The sequence below is a fragment of the Nothoprocta perdicaria genome, unplaced genomic scaffold (assembly GCF_003342845.1).
Source record: "Nothoprocta perdicaria isolate Ctin4 unplaced genomic scaffold, notPer1 scaffold_106, whole genome shotgun sequence".
NCBI lineage: Eukaryota > Metazoa > Chordata > Aves > Tinamiformes > Tinamidae > Nothoprocta > Nothoprocta perdicaria.
Window position 1 is genome coordinate 2,394,158 of NW_020454161.1, and position 22,428 is coordinate 2,416,585.

Consider the following 22,428-nt stretch of genomic DNA (forward strand, 5'->3'; position numbering starts at 1 on the left):
CACACACACACACACACACACACACACACACAGTGGTTTCCAGAGACAGGCCCAGAGACTATTACTAGGCAGTATTAGGACTCATTCAGGCTCCCCTATCGGGTGACTTTTTGATTTCTTCATTATAGGAAAACACAAGAGCTACTGTCCTCATTACCTTTCCCATTATTCAAAGTGCAATCCACTTAAATTCCCTTTTCCCTGTTTTTTTTTCTACACTGCAGTTAAAATTCTCAGTTTTGAAAATAAAGCATCTTCTTTCCTACACCAGAAATCCCTTGGGGAATAAAAGAGAGATTCATTTTCTGGTTTGGTTTTGATATATGTTTTCTTTTCATAATAAAATTGGTGTTATTCAGCTCCACGGAGAGGGATCTGGGAGTCCTGATTGACAAGTTAACCATGAGTCAGCAGCGTGCCCTCATAGCCAAGAAGGCCAAGGGGATCCTGGACTACATCAGGAGGAGTGTTGCCAGCAGGTCGAGGGAGGGGATCCTGCCTCTCTACTCAGCTCTGGGGACGCCCCCATTGCTATTGTGGGCAGTTCTGGGCTCCCCAGTATAAGAGGGACATGGAGCTTCTAGAGAGAGTCCATCAGAGAGCAACCAAGATGATTAAGGGACTAGAGCATCTCTCGTATGAGGAAAGACTGAGTTGGGCCTGTTTAGTCTGGTGAAGAGAGGTTGAGAGGGGATCTGATTAGTATGTACAAATACCTGAAGGGTGAATGTGGGGAGGAAGGGGCCAAACTCTTCTCAGTGGTGGTGAGTGACAGGACAGGGGGCAGGGGGTGTAAGTTGAAACACAGGAAGTTCCATCTCCATATGAGTAAGAACTTCTTGACTGTGAGTGTGACAGAGCCCTGGAACAGGCTGCCCAGGGASGTTGTAGAATCTCCTTCTCTGGAGATCTTCAAAATCTGTGCAACCCTGTGTCACATGCTGTAGTGTCCCAGCTGCAGCAGGGGAGTTCAAGTAAAGGATCTCCAGAGGTCCCTTCCAACTGTAACCATTCTGTGTTTCTGTGTGATTCGTGATTATTCATTACAATTAAGAAAATCCATTACCGTAACAATTACCGTAACAATAGCTGGAAAGTCTCAATACCATCTGTGTATGGTAAATATATATCTGTATTTAACGTAATTTTATGTAAAAAAGAATCTAGTCTGATAAATAACGGTCGTGAAGTAAAACATCTAGCAGTAATGTGTCACCTAGCAGAGCTGGGGAAAGAGCCATGAGCTGTGGGTGCTCCCTTGAAATGTCCACTTTTCTGTGACTAAAGAATAAAAATACAGTTAACATAAATAAGATTCATTTACTTCAGCTTACAAGAAAGATATTGCAAAATGTAAACACAAATTTTCCCAGTTTATCTCAGTATAAACATATTAAAAGAAACTAATATTACAGCCTCATTAAAAAGATCAGCTGCAGAACTGAGAAAACCAACAAAAAAAAGAAAATCCTACCCAGCAAAAACAAGATGGTCAGCATGGAAAGGGAACAAAATCATGATCAGCTGTAAGAACAACAGAAGAGCATACTATTGAGTGCTTGTTAAAACAAAAAATGAGCTGGATGATTTTACTGTCTCTGTGAGATATAAATAGGTTAATATACTCAGTCTGCAGGCACTATTAACAAACTCCATGCCCTGACAGTTTATTTCAGCTCATCCAAGTAACCTTCCACATCTGGATATGCCCATACAACTTGGAGACTGTGTTCCAGTTAAAAGAAGGACTAAGTTTAGAAGCAAATGCATGTTAAAAGCACATTTTCAGCACCAAGCTCTATCCTGGTGTTGAGATCACAAGAACTGGCCTGACCAAAAAGAAATGCCTGCAAGGGCACATTTTAAGAGCATTCACAAGTAAGTATTTGTTGGCCCCATAACTCTTTGTCCTGTGCTGCCATATATGCCTGGTTCCACCATTAAAACCACTCCCCTTATCCCTGCCCAAGCAGAGACTTGTAATTTCCAAATGTACCCAAAATATGGCTAGTATCTCCAAGTGTCACCAGGGACCTTGCCCGTATGATGAGCTGCCATGAGCATCTCAAAGAAGAAATCATACTAGACCATCCTCATTAGGTAGACTCAGTTGGGATAGTCTCAGTCCTAGATGAGAAGCACTTAGTCACTAGATGAGAAGCACTTAGACCATACTCTTGCACTATGCTAGCACTGATCTAAGCCTGCAAAGAATTACTCATGTATGATGAAGACAGCCAAGTCTTCAGAGAAAGCATTCCTAAGGGACTCACTAAGGGACCACTCAACCTTGCTGTCATGCCACACATAATGGTTACATTTAATTAAATCTTTGCAATTAGGAGTCTATTTTAAACTGATAATTACTAATGCAAACCAAGACTCTAGAGATGGGATAAGTGGTTGACAGAAATCTGTGAACTAGAGGTCACCAGAAATGATTATCCTTAGGCTTCAAAGAGTTAATTGTCTTTTTATTTGTGTGAGCACTAGAGTGCAACAGCCTCAATGGGTGTGGACATCTCCCATTCCTGGATGTCTTACATCAGTTTGGAACACCTGTCAGTAGGTCAGAAACAATACTCTTTCCAAAGTTGTAAATGAATGTAGTGTTTATAAATGAATGTAGTGTTTATCATCATGTGTTTTCCCCAAATGTCCACTTTCCTCTGCAAACTATGAAATTTATATTGATCTAAAAATTATAAAATGCACAGCTTCATGCAGATTTTAGTTGATAATGGTGGTTGTATGTCAAAAAGGAAAGCTTTCATTAAAATTGCAATTCGCAACTCTYGTACTTTTAGAATCTATCTTCTTTTTTGAAAAGTGCAGAGAAAATAACAATTGGAGWTCATTTAGGTCAGCTGAAATACCAAATCAGTACGTCCTTTCACTTATTTTTGGACATGAGATTAGATTATTTTAATTCTAGAATTTTGCACAATTCTATTAAAGTATATTTAACAGGCAATAACTGTCCTCTCTTGACTATAATCAACACACATTGTAGGGATGACTTTTCACTTACATCTTTCCAAGTATAAATGTATCTGGCCAACAGAGAGCTCATAGGGTTCTCGTCATAAGCTATAGGAAAATTCCTGTCACACTTGGGAGCAGGCCTATTTAAATGTTAATGGTAGGTGATTTCATCCAATTAGTAAGGGAAAYGTTAAGAAAAAATGCAGGATCATTAAGGTCTGTTCACTTGACATTGCTGGAGGGTTTGAAATGAAATGGTTTTCCTCTCTCCTTCACTCTGTTACAGGAAACTGGTTACACTTGTGACATTGGTTTAAAAACACACACACAAGATCTGCACAAGATTTTGCAACATAGCTATTAATAAGATGGTTACAACTATGGAGACAATACCTAGCATGCTGGTCTGCATATTCAGCAGTGAGAGTTTGTGCATCTGTCCAAGGATAAGTGTCATTTCTGGATGAGATTCAGGACTTCTCTTTCACAAAGCAGAATTTCATAGCATTTTCATATTAATGCTTGAGCCATATCTTGATTTAGAGACTACTACCAAGGGAGCTTTACCCAGTTATTTGTTTTTTTCTAAAGAGAAAGAACCAAAAGCAGAAGAATTAATAGTTTATTGGAAGACATCGTCATGTTTTTTTGTTAGAGAAGGAAGTAGAGTGACAGCTTTTCTGAGGCAAAGAGTTTCTGTTTGAAAATGGGCTTGGAYTATACTAGAGAAATGTGGCTTGGCAAGCACTACTTCTATATCCACACACTGTACGTGAACCAGCCAAACCAAGGAGTGGGTAAAAGCCAGTACATTACTTGACCTATTTCCATGTGTTCATACTGCTGAATGTAGACAAACTTGAGCTCTGTGAAACATATCATCTCCATTTGTATAAATTATGAGGAGATGGTAAGGTATTTCCAAGACATAGGGCACAGTTAGGCAAAAAGAAATACAACTAGTCAATGAGGTAATCAAATTTGAGAAGTTTGTTTTAAGTTCTGATGTGTCTATAAAGCCCTGGCWGAGTTTCATCCAATGGTAGGAGAATTCGTTTGCCTTGCTACTCTTTAACAGACTCCATCTTCCCTATATATGTTAGCTCAGCTTGCAGCTGATTGCAGATTACAATTCTCCCTGGACTCTTCCCTTCCACTTGCATGGGTTGCTTTTCCTCTGTAAGCACCTGCTCTGTCACACACGCATGTGTGCCACACGTTCGGACACAAAATGACAGATGTAGACAAGGAAGAAATGCCAAAAGCAATAAAAATGCAAAAAGATTATTTTCTAAAATTAAGAAAAATTCCTTGTGTGGACACTAGTTATTGAAGTCAGTAAGCGGATTATTTCTTTCTTTCTGTCTTTCTGACATAGCACAACATCAAGATTGCAGATAGTTCTTACTCATCTAAGAATTTAGCAGTCATCTTTCCATTTTAGCATTTATTTCCTACCTGGCACACCAGCAGTTATAGCCAGAAACTATTTTATGATGAATGCCTTTCTGTCTGAAAACTATAGTTTACGCACCCCATAGGGAAGTTACCCACTCTACTTATCACCAAYCTGTCCAACAACAATATCATAGGCYCCAAAGCAAACTCACTAAGCTTTGCTGAAGTTCTCATGAAGACAATCTTTATTTTGCTGAATCCTTTTATAGAAAGATATATTTAAGTCCCTTTAGCCAAATATAGAGTTTTTGCTGTTATGCTTGAGTTGACCATCATATATTTCCCTTCTGTCAGGCTTCCACRGGCATAACCTCCTTATTTCTTTTTAACCACTGGGATATTTAGGTGCCGTAATCCAGGGCCTTTATAGTTAATCACCACTAGAATAGTTCCCTTTGGCAGCATCCTCACTATACTATGGAATGACTTGGACGTGGCTATTTTTAAGGAAATAGTGGTTTCTGACTGCAAAAGGACAACCACAAAATTTCATCAACCAAGAGTAGCAATTCTGGAAAAAGTAGATGGCCTTCTAGAGGAAGGGAAACAAGTGGCAAGCAGGCACTGAAATGGGACATATCTCACTCAGTTTTAGATATCTAGAACTTAAGGWATCATTTAGATTACTTTTAAAGTATGTATAGGATGTGTTTCATCTATTTTTAGATGTCTTCATACGGGCACAATAAGCAGTATCAGAGAAGTGCCTATTTCCTACTGTAAATCTAAATGAGGAGTTTCAATTTTTACTCATAGACGTTTATACTAGGTAAAGGGAGTTCCACATTGAATGCTTAATTTCTCTGAAAAAGACTGCTGGTTAGCTTAACAAATATTTGGAGGTCCTGACCACAAAGTCAATGAAGAGGGCATTCTTAAGGAGCACTTTAAGGGAGACCAAGTTCTGGAAGTGAAGTTTCTCAGACTGTWCAAGAAGTGCAAGAAGGTTGAAATGAAGGACAGAAATTCAGGAAATATTAGTTATTTAACAATTATTAAATTAATTATTTTAACTTAAAATATTCAGCAAAATAGATGGCCTCTGTAACAATCCCACCTTTTTGCTAGTGAGGGCTGAATCAGGGCTGTTCTGGGGATTCTCTCCCCAATTTCCTAAAGAAATACACTAAAAATCATAAGTTGAGTTCACATCATTTTCACATCTGCTATTCCTAGAGACATACACCCAGCAGTGTAGAGCAGTTCAAACAAAAACTCAACCAAGTATCACTTTATGCAGCACAAGTGGACTCTGTTTTTGAATCATAGAATCATTATGGTTGGAAAAGACCTTCAAGAACATCAAGTCCAACTGTAAAACTATCATGACTGYATCTGATAAGCATGTCCCTAAATGGCTCATCCAAACCTTTCTTGAATACTGTCAGGGACGATGACTCTACCACTTCCCTGGGGAGCCTGTTCCAATGCTTCACCACTCTTTCCATATAGAATTTTTTCCTAATATCTAACCGGGACCTCTCCTGGCACAACTTGAGGTCATTTCCTCTTRTACTATTGGTAGTTATTTTGGAGATCAATCCTTATCTCCCTACAACCTCCTTTCAGGTAGTTGTAGAGAGCAACAAAGTCTCCCCTGAGCGTCCTCTTCTCCAGACTAAACAATCCCAGCTCCCTCATTAGGCCTGTGCTCCAGCCCCTTCACCAGAATCGTTGCCCTTTGTTGAACAGGCTGCAGCACCTCAATGCCCTTCTGTAGTAAGGGCCYAAAAATGAATACAGTATTCGATAAACCTAGTACATGTGTTTACTTAGTGTAAATAATGTGTACATCAGCAACACTGAATATGAAAACTAAGTTTTAATGGGTCACATTTATGATGCTAAAGCAATATGAAGAGAAATCTGTAATATGATGTACTTTTTAATATTCAGTAAAGTAGTGGGAATAAACAGGCTTCCTTATAATGACTCAGATGAATTATTTAATTTATTTCACACATACTTAAGGACCTGGAGCACTTTTTTTTCCATGAATTTCTGCTGATTGTTTTACGGCATATCCATTGTTACATTTTGATTTTTCCTTCTTTCTGTTAAATCTTTGTACCTTAACATAATTATTTTACATTTATATATCCAGTTGTATAATGTGATAATGCATATTGGTTCTAATAAATATTGTCTTTGCTCACCTGATGGTTCTTTGATGGTTATGAATTCTTTGCATCTGTCATTTAATTGTTTCTTGCAAGTAGTCTCAGTTATGGATGTGTTTCTCTTCAGAGAAAATATCTAAATTAGTCCTTTTATAGAAACAAGGAAAGCATGCACATTTCAATACATATATCAATACTTAAATATATATATCAATATATATATCARTACATATATCAATACTTAAATATATATATAATATTTATATATACTTCTATACCTAATATATAAATATATTTATTTAAATGCTATTAAAAATTGTTTCCTATGAGAAGCTTGGAAAAAATGTGAATGAAAATTCAGTTGACTCATGGGATAATTCTATTTCCTTTCATCATTTTAGTTCAATCTGGCAGAGTTAATAGTAGCTTTTTTTTTTTTTTTTGATAGCCATCAAGTTTTGGTGATGCAATTATCCACTCAGCTTAGTCAGAAATATACGCTATTCACATTCTGCATTTGCCCACATGATATTAGTTATTCATGCAGATTTATTCCATTTTTCAGCAGATATGTTAGCTTTTATGTACAGGCCTTTTAGCCATACCTCCTGGGAAAGCAATTAAACTCCTTGTGCTTGAAAAGCTCAGACAGCTCACTTTATGAAAGCAGCACCAGATCCATCAGGACCCCAGAAGCTCTCCCTTGGCTTTCATGCGAGTGAGTGTAATGGAAAGCTGCAGAATCCAAATGAGTTTTTCTGAAAACGTTTCTTACAGTAAAGAACCAACCTCTTGTGGTCTCACTGCATTGCCACAGGCTTACATTTTTCCAGAATATGTAGCTCTCCYGTGAAGCTTCTTATTTTCCCTGCAACCATCCCACAAATAGACACATTTTTCAGCAAGTCATAGGGGCAGCACCGGTTCCCCTAGTTCTCAAATGGGACCTTTGAAGAATCCCAAGAAAAGTAAGGAAAGAGTCCAGCACAGAAATAACCTAGAACTGCCACCATAGGCCAAAACCTGAAAAAAGAAAATGAATGTCCTTAAAAAGCAACAAAAGCTAACAGWAGCACAGCTCTTATACCACTCTAGTTGTAATCACATAGTTATTGCTAAGCGTCAGTGAAGATCTGTATTGTGTGGGTGACATTTAAAAGGCATTTCATTAAAGTTCAACATTTGCCATGACTTCTTCAGTTTGTTTTCATCTTTATGGCAAATATAGTACATCCAAAAATGTATTTTACCCTCCTTTCCTTTCATTCAAGTATAATGATATAAGGATGGCACATTCAGATAAACATACACATATGTTTATAATAAATTTGTGCTGAAATAAATTATATTTAATCCAAATCTATTTTTTTCAAAATAGTACAAGCAAAAGAAAACAGGAATTGTTAAGTGATTACTTTAACACTGCATGTGTTAATTGATTTTGTGATCTGTAAACAGATTTGTTTTTCCAAAACAACCAGTGCTACAGTCATTCAGGTAGCAAAAGACAGAAGAATTAAGTAAGAGCAGGAGGGCACTCTTGGTATCACACCAGAGTACCACAATGCACCCCAAAGGACAATCCTTAAAATTATATATTTGATGGTCTAAAACATTGGGAAAATGCTTCATTGGAAATAGAAATATACACATACGAAAAAAGAATGACTTGCTAAGTTTCATTCACTTGGAAAACATAAAAAAGGCCAGTATGTATAGATGTCTAGAAATTCAAGTACTGGGGCAAATGCTGTTATAACTTCAGGTGGATGGCATGTCAAAGTCAGAATGGACTTTATGATAATAACTGTCATGTTTATTTAGATGATAACCTCTGAACTGTGCTAGCCACTTTCTGAAAAGGCAAGAACCATTTTGTCCACAGGAAAAGAAAAAAGAGTGCACACACACACACACACACACACACACACATAAAAATTACCAAACTCAAACACTCAAAATACGTGGATGAATACACTCACACAAGCAGAAACATCTCAAAATCTCTCCTCAGACCTCTGTGCTATTTTACCCTTCCAAAAAACTTGGCAACCATTAAATGCCAAATTCAATGACAGTCAAACATGCATATTTTGCGAGATATTTCATGAGGCTTGAGGGTAGATTATGTGCTACGAGGAGAGGAGAGGTCTGGGAGGGAAGTGCTTGAAAGGTCCATGGGGAGACAGGGCCAGCAGGCCACAGGTGAACAGCTTAAAGAGTATGTAGAACAGAAACTAGCGCACCTTGCTAGAGCCTTTCTTTGGAAACCAAGATGCATAGTGCTTGGCATGGTGATAGTAGCCCTGTTTATATTCTCCTGGTTGCAAAGACAGAAGTGAAAAGGGAGAATCTGGAAAATGGATGCAGTCTGTGATTAGAATAAAAGATATGCTGAACAGGAAACAGTGAGAAGAAATCACAGCCTCTTTCCTCCAGTGCTTTGTCCAGTGCTACCATGACCTATGGTTGTATGGACTAACAGTTTTCACTTAGGTCTTCTACTCCATGACTAAGAGCATTTGCAGCATGGACAATCACAACTGCAGCATTACAAAGATGGACCAAGCTCTTCTGTACCTGTCCACYACAGAGACTGTCTGCAATCACTTCAGATGACCTCTCTAAAGAGCTAGAGGCTTTTTCAGCACCATATATAAAATATCTTCCATTCACAGCCTCCCACAGTAAATAACTGGTTTGCAGGCTGTATGCACCAACCACACCCTATTAGCATGAGCTTTTCTYTTTTGAGATACTCACCCATGGTCCAGAGAAGACAGAAGAGATGAACTACCAGTGTTCTAACTTGCGTTTAGTAGATTCCCCAATTCCAAAATTATTAAAAAGGATAAGAAGATTTGCTAGTATAAGGTAAAAAGTCCATAATGGGAAGCTTCCTTCTTCCTTAAAACATGTCTGTGAATCTCACAAGGTATTGTAATGCTTCAACATACAGTTGAAAATATTTAAGTTGCCATTAATCAAGATGTTTTTAGCCAAAAYAGATCTTGAGCAATGTTTTCATGAGAAATTCTCTGAATCACTAATACAGGAAATATCTGAGATTCCTGAGGAAAAGCAGTATTCGCAGGGAAAGGTGATGACACTTAATAGTTTTGGACCTTCAGCTTTTGCTACTGGGATAGCAAAGGTTTGAAAGCAGCTTTCAAGATGAAAACATTCTGACTTTTGGCATAAAATTAGTAGTTCACATACTTCAAAATTAACTTCTGTAATCATTTACCACAAGTGTTCTTTTTTAGTTAGAAAACATTGAAGGGGAAGTGGAAATAGGAATAATCCTGATTTAAATACTCATTTTTCCCTTTTATTTTTAAATATACCTTTCACATCACACATTACTTGAAATCATGGGGGGAAAAGAAGGATTGAAAAAAAAAAAGTGCAGGAGGATAAAACAAAATCTTCAGAACAGTTGGACTCTTCTGTGTAATTTAGAAGGCAAATTCCTAACGTCAAAGTCTTATCCATGGGGATTTTCCACATCCTCACTCCTCAGAAGTGCAGGGGCTATTGCACATCAGCCTACATGAACCTACACAGAGAGCCAAACTACACGGTATTGTTTTAGTCTCCCTCAAACTCCCATGAAGGTACTCAGTGCACAGACCAGTATTTGTATTATGCTGCAAAGGGAAGGATTTCATCCAAAAAAAGCTGGCAGTCGGAGTTTTTTTAATGAGCCATGTGCTGACAGGCCTGGTTGTGAGCTATTACAGATGTGGAATTGACAATATAATGAGACACAGGAAATTCAGAGACCAAAAAATTTCCTCASATTTGCTGGTTACACTGGCAGTATCAAAACCGCTTGTGTTCTACCTGGCATCTTTGAGCAAGGGATGTTTGATATCCTTAATAAAAACATTGCCATTTGGGGTAGCAGCACTGATACACACTGATTTCCATAAGGGGGAAGAAAAGAAGGGACAATCATTAAGCAGGAATGAGCAAGTAGGGCAGGACTCACAAGTGTGCATTTATTATAGTAACACTGAGCCTGGGATTCCCCTGCTATGTAACCATGGATGTAGGGATCCAAGGAGGACACTCCAGAAAATGAGATGGGCAGAATGAATGATCTTCCAAGTAAAGGAAAGCAAACATTTGGGGAGAGAAAAACCTCCTCTACCCCATCCCTCAAAAAAATCTCAATAAAGTGAAGTCTCCAGCTGCTAACATCAATGAGGAAGTTTCTTAGTGCTTTAACAGAGAAGTGTCCTGCTACTTTTGTCAGAGCATGAGTCAGATACAAAGGTTGCCAACGGGTTCAGTGCCAAGCATTGCTCTCAGCTACATGCGCCCAGAACAACACAGCATGTGAGCAGATACTATCTCAGTGCGAACTGAGACACTGGAGTGGCTGTCATCTGTTATGTATTGTTCTGTACCTCATTTGTTTCACCTGTATTATCACTGAGAAATCCAATTTTCAACTGTATTAGAAATTTTATTGCTAATTGCCAAGCTTGTAAATTCAAATGGAGCAATGCAAAAGGCCTATTTTTATCATTTGCAACAGGTAAAACTCATTTTTACAGTCTTGCTGATAAAACAGCAGCCAGCTAATGAGCCAGTTTCCTTGTTCTTTGTCATATGCAAAGGTTTATATATACGTATATATACCTATGTATAAATATATGTGTAAATTTCTTGACAAACATCTAGGAAATGAGACATATATACAGACCTTTTCTATTGTAGCTAAGTCTATTTGCTAGAAATAAGGCTGCATAAAGTATGCAACAGTGACATCTGTYGGCATGGAAACTATGAACTTTGAAAATCAATTGTTTATTCTGCTGGAGTATTTTTAGCTGCATTAGCAATAATACAAATGTGTGATGCTTACTGTTGTGATAGCTTCTACATGCAGACTCAGCCTCTGCAAACTAGTAAAACTTCTAGATAAAGAAGTTCTTGCGTAACTTGTCCTTACAAAACACATCATCACCTATGAATGACCTATTTTCTTAGCACAGTATAAACTGCAGAGAAACCACACTTCTTCAGTGGTCTACTTTAAGACATAAGTCACTTAAAAAGAATCCCTTTGTATAAACTATCAGTTAAAACAAAAACACTCCCTTGTGACAGGGTCTAGGATTAGCTGTTCTGAACTYGAGAGACCATCATTAGTCTAGTGTAAGAATTTATTAGAGATAAGAGGTTTTAACAAAGCTAAAAGTAGAATATAGCTAGAAACACAGCAGAGATGAAAACATGTAAATATCAAGAGGTCTGCAGCTAAACCACTGCTGCATGATACAACAACTACTCTCATCCTTTATGGATCATACCTCCAGTGAAGTTTTCCCCAGCTTCTCTATCAACAGGTGCACAGTACAGTGGCCATTCCTACCCTTTATGGGCCATGCTTCTGCTCTCATTTTCCCTCATTTCTCTCACCATTTTGTTGACATCAGGAGTGCATCCATACTGACAGGTGGGCCCTCAGATACAAAAGTCATCTGACCACAGGTTCAAGTCCACTCCAAATACATGTGACTGACTCTTTTGTAGCCAGTTACACCAATRCTAGCCCACAGTTACAGAGAGCTTCTGTGTGTTCTGCTTGCAGGCACGGAGGAATGCCAAAGTGTAGCACCAGCCGTGGTGCAGACAGGCTTTGGTTACTCTTGGGGAGGAGCCTAGGGCAAACCATCCCACGTCCTCATAGCTCCTGTTGGCCATCTTGGTGACCTGCAAGGCCTCCCCCAGGCAGCATGGCTTCAGCAGGCCACCACAGAGCTTGCCTTTGTGCTCATATAAAGCAGCCTTGCTCCACAGTGAAAGTAAATAAAGCACCCACATCCGTATACACTACCAACTGCTGCAGCACTTCTTTACCTTTCTCTTCYGTTAATCCACAGCTTTTTGTCTCACAGCTGCAAACTCTCACCCTAACTAGGGTCACTGTTTGCCCCTTGTATCCTTCAGTATATTTGCCCATCAGAGTCATATTCCTAACAGCAACTGTATAATATTTTTTACTTGCCTATTTTTAACAGAAAGGCCCCAGAATATAGTAATTTACCAAATATAAAGCAAACATGCTTCAGACCTGCTTTTAGTTTTCTGGTTTTTCTCCTACAGAGTGACAGCACTGCTGTGCATTCTTCCCCCACCTTCCATCCTGCAGGAGCCATTGAGATCGATCTTTTAACTCAGACCACAGGTATCCAGTTTATATGTTTTTTTTTTCCTTTAGAACATTTAAAATTTTTTTTCCTTAGAAATGTGTATCTTATGTATGAAATAAATCCTATCATCTCCAGATCACCTTTGCAGATAGATATTTCAATAGTCAAAGGAATTACACATTTTTTTTCATTATCTTTGCTCAGCAGATAATGGAAGGAAAACAAACATAAAAATGCCACAGACTGAATTTCTTAGACTGCGAGACAGTAGAGGAGTTAACTCTTTTGAAAGTAGTATGTTAATTTACTTCTTATCACCACTGATCACATGGTGCTTTTAGATAATTTCATTTGCCAGAYCATTTTTTTTCAATCTGACAAAATTTACACCACGCAAGTGACTACTGAGAAAAATAACTAATCCCTCCCAAAGCCTTAGGAGGCATCCCTCCTAAGTACATTTCTCTGCTTCATCTATTTGTTTAACAAGCCTGTGCACTGGGAGGGAAAGCGAGATGCCRTGAAGGAAATAGTTAACACTGAGGACTGGACAGAATAGACCTCTGTAAGTCATCCTGACATGTCCCTGTAAATCACATGGTGTGTTGGAGGCAACTTCAGAAAGGGTCTTAGGAGTACTTTTGTGGCAATCAAGACAAATGTGAACTAATTAGTTCTTGGCTTCTCATTGAGAGAGGAATGTGAAAAGCTGGCGCGCAGCAGGTTGAGCAAATGAGCTGCATAAGGGCATGTTGGGCATTTCATGTGTGTGCATATAATGGATGAATTTCTCTGCAAGGAAATTGAGCTTGCTGTGATTATTCTCCCAGTAAGAGTTCACTTACTGGTGACGTAGCTGAAACTAAATGCAGACAAATGGTATCTAGCTACTTCTAATGCGGGCATTAGATAATTTATCTGCTTCTTGTTGCCTGAATGTGAACAATAAACAGGTGATTTTACTTCTTTTTTTATTTGCCATTACCCTACTCTCTCATCTTTTTTTGATTTGGGGTGGCATGGTTTAAGTGTTTTAAGGTTTGCTTCTAACTAAAGCYGCCTGCCTACTGCATGGCCAAAATAATGATTCTAGCTGAGTATTTGGTTCAATAACTATTATTAACTCCCAGTGATCTTTTCCTATTTCCATAATTGTACCTGAAACTGTGCAATTCAATGCAAGAGGATAAATTGAGTTCCTGAAATACAGTGTGCTCAAGTATTTCAGAGGCACTGTTAAATCAAGTTCAGTCTCCAATTCTGATAGTCCTAAAGGTATTTTTAAGCTGTCTTTAAGTGAAACTATTTGTGATTATTTCACTTCCACTGGAAGCAGCTTCTGTGAACAAGAAAAGTAATTTATCTAGCACCATGTGGTCCTATAGAAATATGGCAAAAAGCTTATAAGACTAGGTATTGTAGCCRGTAGATACTGGTTTGTAAACTTGTAACCTATAAACTAGTCCTGTAAACTTGTGGACTTGTGGATTTTTTTTTTTTTTTTGGCTTTTTACTATTTTACCACTTTCTTGGAAGAAAGCAGTGCCTATTCAAGTTTAATTYTATTGATGAATTTAACTTTGTAGCAGCAAGAACAGCCATCTGTAAGAAACCTAATCTAAGAAAGATCTCATATCATAAATATCCTATATCACAGAGGCAGAGAAGGAAAAGACTGTGAGGAGACTGCATTTCTGCTGCATTTCTGATGTAGCCACAATCATTGTTGTCTTGGGGGAAGTACTAGCTGATGCATTCAGTAATGTTGACTGAGAAAACAGAGCTCAAGCTGAGACAAATGTTTTCTCTAGAAGAAGAGTAGCTTTTCTACACAACAATTCAAAAAATTCCCAGTGAGGAGATTCTTCTCCAAAAAGATAGTGTTTTCTTAGATAAATAAGTAAATTACTCAAGTGTTTTTTTTTTCATAATCAGGAAAAGACTACAACAAATCAATGACTGCTGTTGTTTAAAATGTATATCGTATACAGTACAACTGTGGCATCAGGTTTTCTTTCTAAAAATACAGTTACTACTTTTAACTGAATGTTTTCTGCAGTCTTCTCATATTTCTGTGAATCTAGATATATGCATTTAAAAGCCTTATCCAGCCTGGAAGTGCTTGATCCTCCCTATAMACAGAGTCACTATTTTAGAAGCTCAAGTGATGCATACAGCTGAGATGAATAAGTCTCATGAAGCAAAGCCAAGTTAGAAGAGCATACTTCTAACAGACCATGGGGCAAACAGACCATATATCTATATAAAATGTTAGTCAATGTGCAATATTTTATTCATAAATTCTGCAGATAATCTTGGCTTTCAGAAGTCTTCATGACTTTCTGGATGTAGTGACAAAGTGATGTGATTAAGAGAAACACTTAATGTCTCTTCTTTAGTTATTTCTGATGAATAAACTATGTCCTTTCTTGATAAAAATTGACCATCATAGCACTACATGGGAAGCCATCAGCTACACCAAATCACCGCTTAGGCGGACAAGCTAGCAAAATAAGTGCTGGGGAGAAGGACAAAAAGACCAAATGTCAAATAAGGAAGTGGTGTACAGAATCAGCGTTCAAAAGGTGATGTAAATGATTGGGGCCTCTTAAATCAACAAAACAGGGTTGAAATATACACAGGTAAATAAGGAAGTGCCTATGGGACCACATTACAGAGAAAGTTCTCATGCCTTTTCTTAGCTATCACCATGCCGGGGTGCCTCTCTGATGTGCCTGTAGACTAACACACATCATATGAGAAGTAAACAGGAGGAATTAAAAGTATGTGCAGCTGAATGTGCAGTAATGCCTCTCCATATGTTTTAGTGAGATTAAAACACATCTCTTCAAATTAATCAGTTGCCAAGGACAGTTGTCCCTGTTTCAAAATGCCCCTGGCAAAATGCTTATGCCCCTGCTTATTCCAAAATGTGGAATGTCTTTCCATCACCTAATTATAGCAGCTATCTTAATTCTGAAGGCTTATCATGTAAAAATAAATGATTATAGAATTTGAGAAAAATATGTTCCTATTCCAAGTTCCATACTATCTATACGCACATTTTCCTCATGCTTTAAAACTTTAACAGAAAGTAGAAAACTGATTTTTATAGAATATGGCCTTAAATCTTGTATTTAATTTTGGTAGCAGAGGAATGTTTGCTTTCATCAGAATCCTCTTGTAAATTCACCAAGCTATAGAAATTCACAGGAGAAAAGAAAAAAAAAAAAAAAAAAAAAAGATGTAAATCCAGAAAAGCTTCTAGTATAAATCTGAGAAAAAATATAAATCTGAGAAGCTGTCCCGTTGAACTTGTGTTTTGGCAAAGTATTGATATTTGGCTGGGGAGCCAAGCATTCTCACCAGCAAACAGAAATTAGATGCTAACAAGAAAATCCCTTAAGCATATTGATTGGAGAATTGCCAGCATTTTCAAATGTTGGATGATACAAGAGTTTTAATCTTGGGGAAAAGGAAGAGCAAGGTGGAATTTGTTTAGGAAAGGAAAACAGTTGGTTGCTCTTTTAACAGAAAAGTATTGAAAGACACAATATTCATAAGTCCAAGACTTCTCTATAAGCATACAGTTATACAATATGGAAAATCTAGTCACAGCTCTATTGTCAAACAGCAGTTACACTGTTGAACAATGTTTTAATAGATGCATAAAGAAAATACCATRTGGTGGCCCATTTTTCCATACTCACTATTTCTGCAGATATATATATGCATATTTTTTTTCAGTAGAAAGAAAATATGTATTTTATAAACTACCTGCAGTGTACAGAATGTGCAATGTATAAGTATTATACATTTAATATATTTAATGTATTAAATGTGATGTATAATTTATAATTTATAAATATATAATTTATAAATGTACTCTAAATATGCAGATTTTTTAAATTACACTAATGTTATCTAGACATGTAAGTAAACCAATCACCTCAAACTAAAAGTAATTTACAAAATATTGGTTCCGTGGCCCACTTTGTGTAAATCATAACCAGCTCCCMAAAAAATCACCAGAGATTTCAACTTCTCAGCATAAAGTTGTTTCAGAGAGCAAAACAAAAACTTTTTTTTTGTTTCAGTTTTCTTGTCTCTCACTCATCTTTTTAACTAACAGTTTCTGCCTCAGCAGAGGATAAAGATCAGTGTTCAGTTGTAATAAAATTGTAAATAAATTCAYGAAAAGCTTCTCTTCTCCAGATGACTCTCTTCTGGTAAATTTTATAAAACCTACAGATTATACCAACTCTGCTGAATATAACAACATCAGAAAAGAAAACCAAAATCTAAATAACTGTCAAATATTTGGGTTTTTCTTTTTTTTTTTTTTTCTAGAAAAATGTATTTCCAATCATAGCTGAATCTTTACAAACCAGGTGTGTGCTCTACAGGCTTTAAATTTCAGTTCTTGCTACTGTAGGAAGAATTAATTGAATTAAATTACTGATGACCAAACTGCCTGCTAATTACACTTTTCCTCTTATATATACAATGATTTCAATAAAGTAAATTTAAGATCACTTCAACTACGCACATAAGTATAAAAAATGAGTCATTTCTGTTATCTAATCAGTCTCTTCATATCCAAAAATATTCATAATTTCTATTTTCTGCCAACTAAATCATATCACATGCCACCATGCATCCAGAACATCCCAGACTGCCTGCCTCTGAGCAGCATTGCATATGTCATTTCCTTTCTGGGAAAGAAGTGATCTGAACTGAAGCCACAAGCTTTTTGACTGTTGTCATTTCCATTTCTATTTCTGTGCTTTCCTGCCCCTTTTGTAATTCTGTCCTTCTTCTATATGTTACATCATCAGCCCCCTAGAAAACTGAGGTAAATGTTTAGGCCACAACTACATTATGCAGTTACAGTGGAAGCTATATGAAAATGAAATCACAGTTGAATTTGGTAGTATATATATTTTTTTCCTTTTTGTAGGTTCTTTGCTTTCATGTACTGTCTTTTTTTTTTTTTTTTTTTTTTTTTTTTTTTTTTTTTTTTTTTGTTATGGATATTAATTCTAAGGCTATTCAGTTCCTGGAAGATTCTGCTGTGCTTATATAGAAGAACATTTGGAGTTTCTTCCATATTCAAGTCACTGAGCTCTAATGCTCAAATGGCTTCACTAGATATTCATTCAAGCATCTAAAATGGTCCAGCTAATATTCTTATGATATGCGTGAGTATTGAAATCAATGGAAGAATGGACTGTGATAACTGTTAWAAAAGGTTCCATGGGTCTTATAAATCTAAAAATTTGTTGTGGTTTTGCAGTATGTAGAGACAGTGGAATCCATGGTTTAGTTATGCTCATAAAAGCTCGTTGACCAGAGCAAAAAGCTCTGGCTCTTTTTAAAGCATCTTTGACCAGATTTTAATCTCTGCTTATGGATTTCATCGTGTGTTTCTTTCCCTGTATTCTAACAAAAAGAAAATAGATGGACAAGAATTTTCTTAACACTCCACCACTTGCTATTTWGATAGTCATCCTTCCTTTCTTCCATAAACTGATGGAACTATCATCAGAAAGACATTGAARCACTGGAGTGTGTCCAACAAAGGACAATGAAAGAGGGGCTGGAGCATAGACCTTATGAGGAGCAGCTGAGGGAGCTGGAATTATTTAGTCTGGAGTAAAGCGGGTTCAGGGGAGACCTTATCATTCTCTACCACCTGAAAKCAGGTTTCTTTCTCTAAAATAATTACCAATAGAACAACAGGAAATGGCTTAAGTTGTGATAGGAGAGGTCCAAGTTAGATATTAGGGGAAAAATCTAGATGGAAAGAGTGGTGAAGCATTGGAACAGGCTCCCCAGGGAAGTGGTAGAGTCACCGTCCCTCACAGTGTTCAAGAAATGTTTGGATACTTAGGACAAGGCTTAGCAGGCATGGTGGTGATGGATTTACAGCTTGATGTTCTTAAAGGTCTTTTCCAACCATAACAATTCTATGATTTTATCATTCTATGCTTATCAGTCTGGGAAGCTCTTTTAGAAAGATATGGTTAATACTGGCATTCATACAGGTGTATCAGCCAGTGCAGAATAAGGGCCTCTGCCCTCCTAGCTTGGTTTGGATAAATGTACTCCTTAAAACAACTCTATGTAGATGTGCTGTGTTCCCATTTGYTTCTACAGGCAAAACAGAATGATGAGAAACTATAGATTTGAAGGTGTAGAGCTCCAAGAGGTTGGTTTCAGAGAAGATCCTTCAAACTTCAGACTTACAATGTCATAAGAGCACACGAGCAGGATTTGCAGGACCTCAGTCCCTGCAGGCACTAGTGTCCTACTGCCCCTATGCTGGAATTAGAGACAAAGCAACAACCACTGCAAGTGCCCTCTCATCTGCTAGAGGCAAAATCAGGAGCTCAGCTGAAAGACTTCAATATAAGCTGATAGTTACTGAAGTGGTAACCACGCAGGCTATGTCTTCCATAGAGGTTTTCAGGCGGATGATTTTTTTCTAGTTTTATTTTCCTCAATGGTCCATAAGATTTTAATTTCATTASGTTTTGCACCACTGCATTCAATATGTCTTTGATATATTTTTTCTTCTCAGAAAAGGGACATTATTTCTGCCCTTGCATACTGTCTGAATAAGCCTTTTTTTCTATAACAGACAATTTCTTTGGTGAACTGAAAACAGTACTTCTGTAGCTGTCACAATATAGTAAAGAAATAACCCAAGGACAAAATAGATTCATGCAAAATAATCTCCCATGGCAAAGGACCGGAAATTGGTTGCAGTTGAACCAATATTTCTGTAGAAATAAGCTAAGGGCCCCTTCCAACCTTAAGCATTCTATGATTCTATGATTCTATGATTCTTTATCTACTCTTTGTTATACAGCTTCTGCAAACCCTCAGGCAATTCTGGATGCCTTTGTAAAACCTTCTGAAGCTGCACATTGCACTGACTATATACAGACAGGCAATGTGATTTTTCTTGTTTGTTTCTCTTTGATACAGAAATGTTTGTCTTCAAGCATGCTGTAGCAAGTGTGTATTGTATCAGATGAGTCATTTTTAATATTTGGCTTTTCTGAGTAAAGAAATTGCATCACAAAACAGGGAACTTGGATCCAATGTTGCAAATTCCTCTGCCTTGGATGTTTTAAATAAAAAAATAGATGCAAAATCACACAAAAATGATACATATTAGCAGCTAGAAGATCGGACTTCAGATTCAGAACAATTTTTGGAAATGGATATAATGTTCCTAGGAAGCTCCAGATTGGCAGTTCTTTTGTTCTTGAATTTCTTCAGTAGCTCAGCTGTTTGAAATGTGCTCCTTAACATTTTCAGAGTAAACCTGCAGAGGTGATGTTAAGACCAGCTAATGCTATCTGTGTTCTCACAAGAGTTTTGCAGCTGCTGTAGCAGCATGGATTCCAGCACAATTAGTTCACAGTTTAAATGAGGTCAGGAAAATATCCCCCTGCCCTCAAGTGGGACAGCACCTCTAATTGTTAACTGCTATGCTCAGCAACAGGTTGCCTTTCTGTCTAAAAAAATATGTTGTTTCTATTTTAATTATGTTTGTGATAACCTGACTTATTGGTGACAGATGCTCTCTCAGAAATATTGAGTGCTCTATCCTTACAACTATTTTACTCCATCTTTCCTCTTGGAATAGCTATTTTTTCTGCTGACATTAGTGAAGATAAAGAGATCCAAGATGGTGACATAGTTGAGTTTGGCAATACAAGTAACAAATCCAGTCTTGGAGTCTAATGAGCAATCTCAAGCAATTTGTAATTACATTAATCTTAAGATATGAATAAGAAATACTATTACTACAACCTGGATTTCCTTAATTTTTTGGCCGGGGTAGATAATCTGGGGTTTGACTCCACAGCCTATATAACAGCATCAGCTTTGAGTCACCTGCTTGGATTTTATGATAGTCTTTCAATGGAGGCCCCATTGCCTTTTAAAAATATTTTGGATGTGATTGAAATTGTAACAGCCCAGTAGGAGTTCTATTGTTATTCATATATATTTGCATAGAGACCATTGCTTCTTTGTAGTGAATAGAGAAGAAAAGGATGCATTTTATCTGAGTTGTTCATATGCCATATTAGAATGCTATCTACTGTGATCTAGAAGAGTATTTCTCTACACTGCTGATTATAAAGTGGATCTAGACAACTGACACAGGGTAGATAATTAACTGAAGGCGTATGCAGTCCTATTGTTCACCACAGTTTCTGACAAATATTGGCCTTTCTCACAAATATCCTTACCATATTCTCAAACCCATCTTCACAGCCCACAGATGTTTATACCTTGAACAAAAAGTGTATAAATATTTTTATTGCTGAGATGTATTTGCTAGAAGGAAAAAGATCAAGAGTAGGAAGAGAAACAAACTTTCCAGGTTCTAATATCATAAAATTATAACAAGAGCTAAACTTCTATCTACTATTGTAAGCTGCCCAAAATCACATTTGTAAAGCAGAGAAGGACAACATAAAATGATTACTTTAGTATGTGGGCATTGTTTTACATAGTTTCAAACACCTAAACTTAGATTTGACTAAGCTAATGAAATAAAAGATATCCCCAGAAAGACTGAATGRAAAAACTGTGAGTCTTGTTATTTGGAGTAAAAGAAGAGAGTTTCAGCATAAGAAAACTTACCCAAATTGAGACTGTTAAGTCATGTTTATATTGTCCTGTTACTGTCCTGTACTATGTACTGTACATAGTTATCTGGAGACCAGAGCCCCATGACAAAAACAACAACAACAATAAATCTGCAGCGACATGTCCCCTCAGCATAGGCAAACTGGTTTTGCTATGTCCTGGAGGGCTATGCATCCTCCCAGGGCCCCATGCCATTGCACACTCGCACCTCCTTTCTTCAGTCTTCTCCCTCTTTTATGGTATCACTGGGCAATGCCATGTGCCTGAGGAGGAGAGATGGATTTTGTTATTCAGAGCCTTWCAAGCACCCCAATATTCCTGGCTAACACTAGAAAGGAGATACTAAAAATGCATATCAATGCCTCCCTTCTTTTCTCTGTCTTTTTACTTTATATGATACACAGCTGAAGCAAATGTCTCTTTTTTATAGGCCCAAGGGTTCTGTCTTCCTTCAAGTAAAAATGAACCATCATTGCTAAAGCTTTTCTTAATCTTACAAGATCTCTCCCCMAAAATGGGTCTGTTTAAGAAACATTTTGCACAGTAGTTGAGGATGTGATATTTTCTATAGATCATCCTGGAGTAACATGGTGCAAAATTATTCAATTTAACATACTTCTGAAAACTTGTGCAAGGTCRGCCAGTCTCTTTAGGGTGACAATTAAAAATGATAGGCAGCAAGACAGAGAAAATGTAACTGATCTACAAATTGCAACTACAATGAAGGAAGAAAATATATGTGATATTGCAATGCATTTTCCTGATCTAAGTTATTAGTCAAAGTATTTTTCTTCCTCAGAAAAGAATTCACACAAAGTTCATTGTTGAAGAGCTTTTCCTTTCATGTATATGGATGACTTTTGTGTGGCAGAACATATACAGAAAATGTAGATTTATTGCTTATATAGTAAATGTAGATTTATTGCAAAACAACCCCCAAAGAAAAACTATAGAAATGCACGAAATAGGAGGTAATGGGAAGAGACAAAACAATTCAAAACTACAGGATAACTGAGTGAATGTAA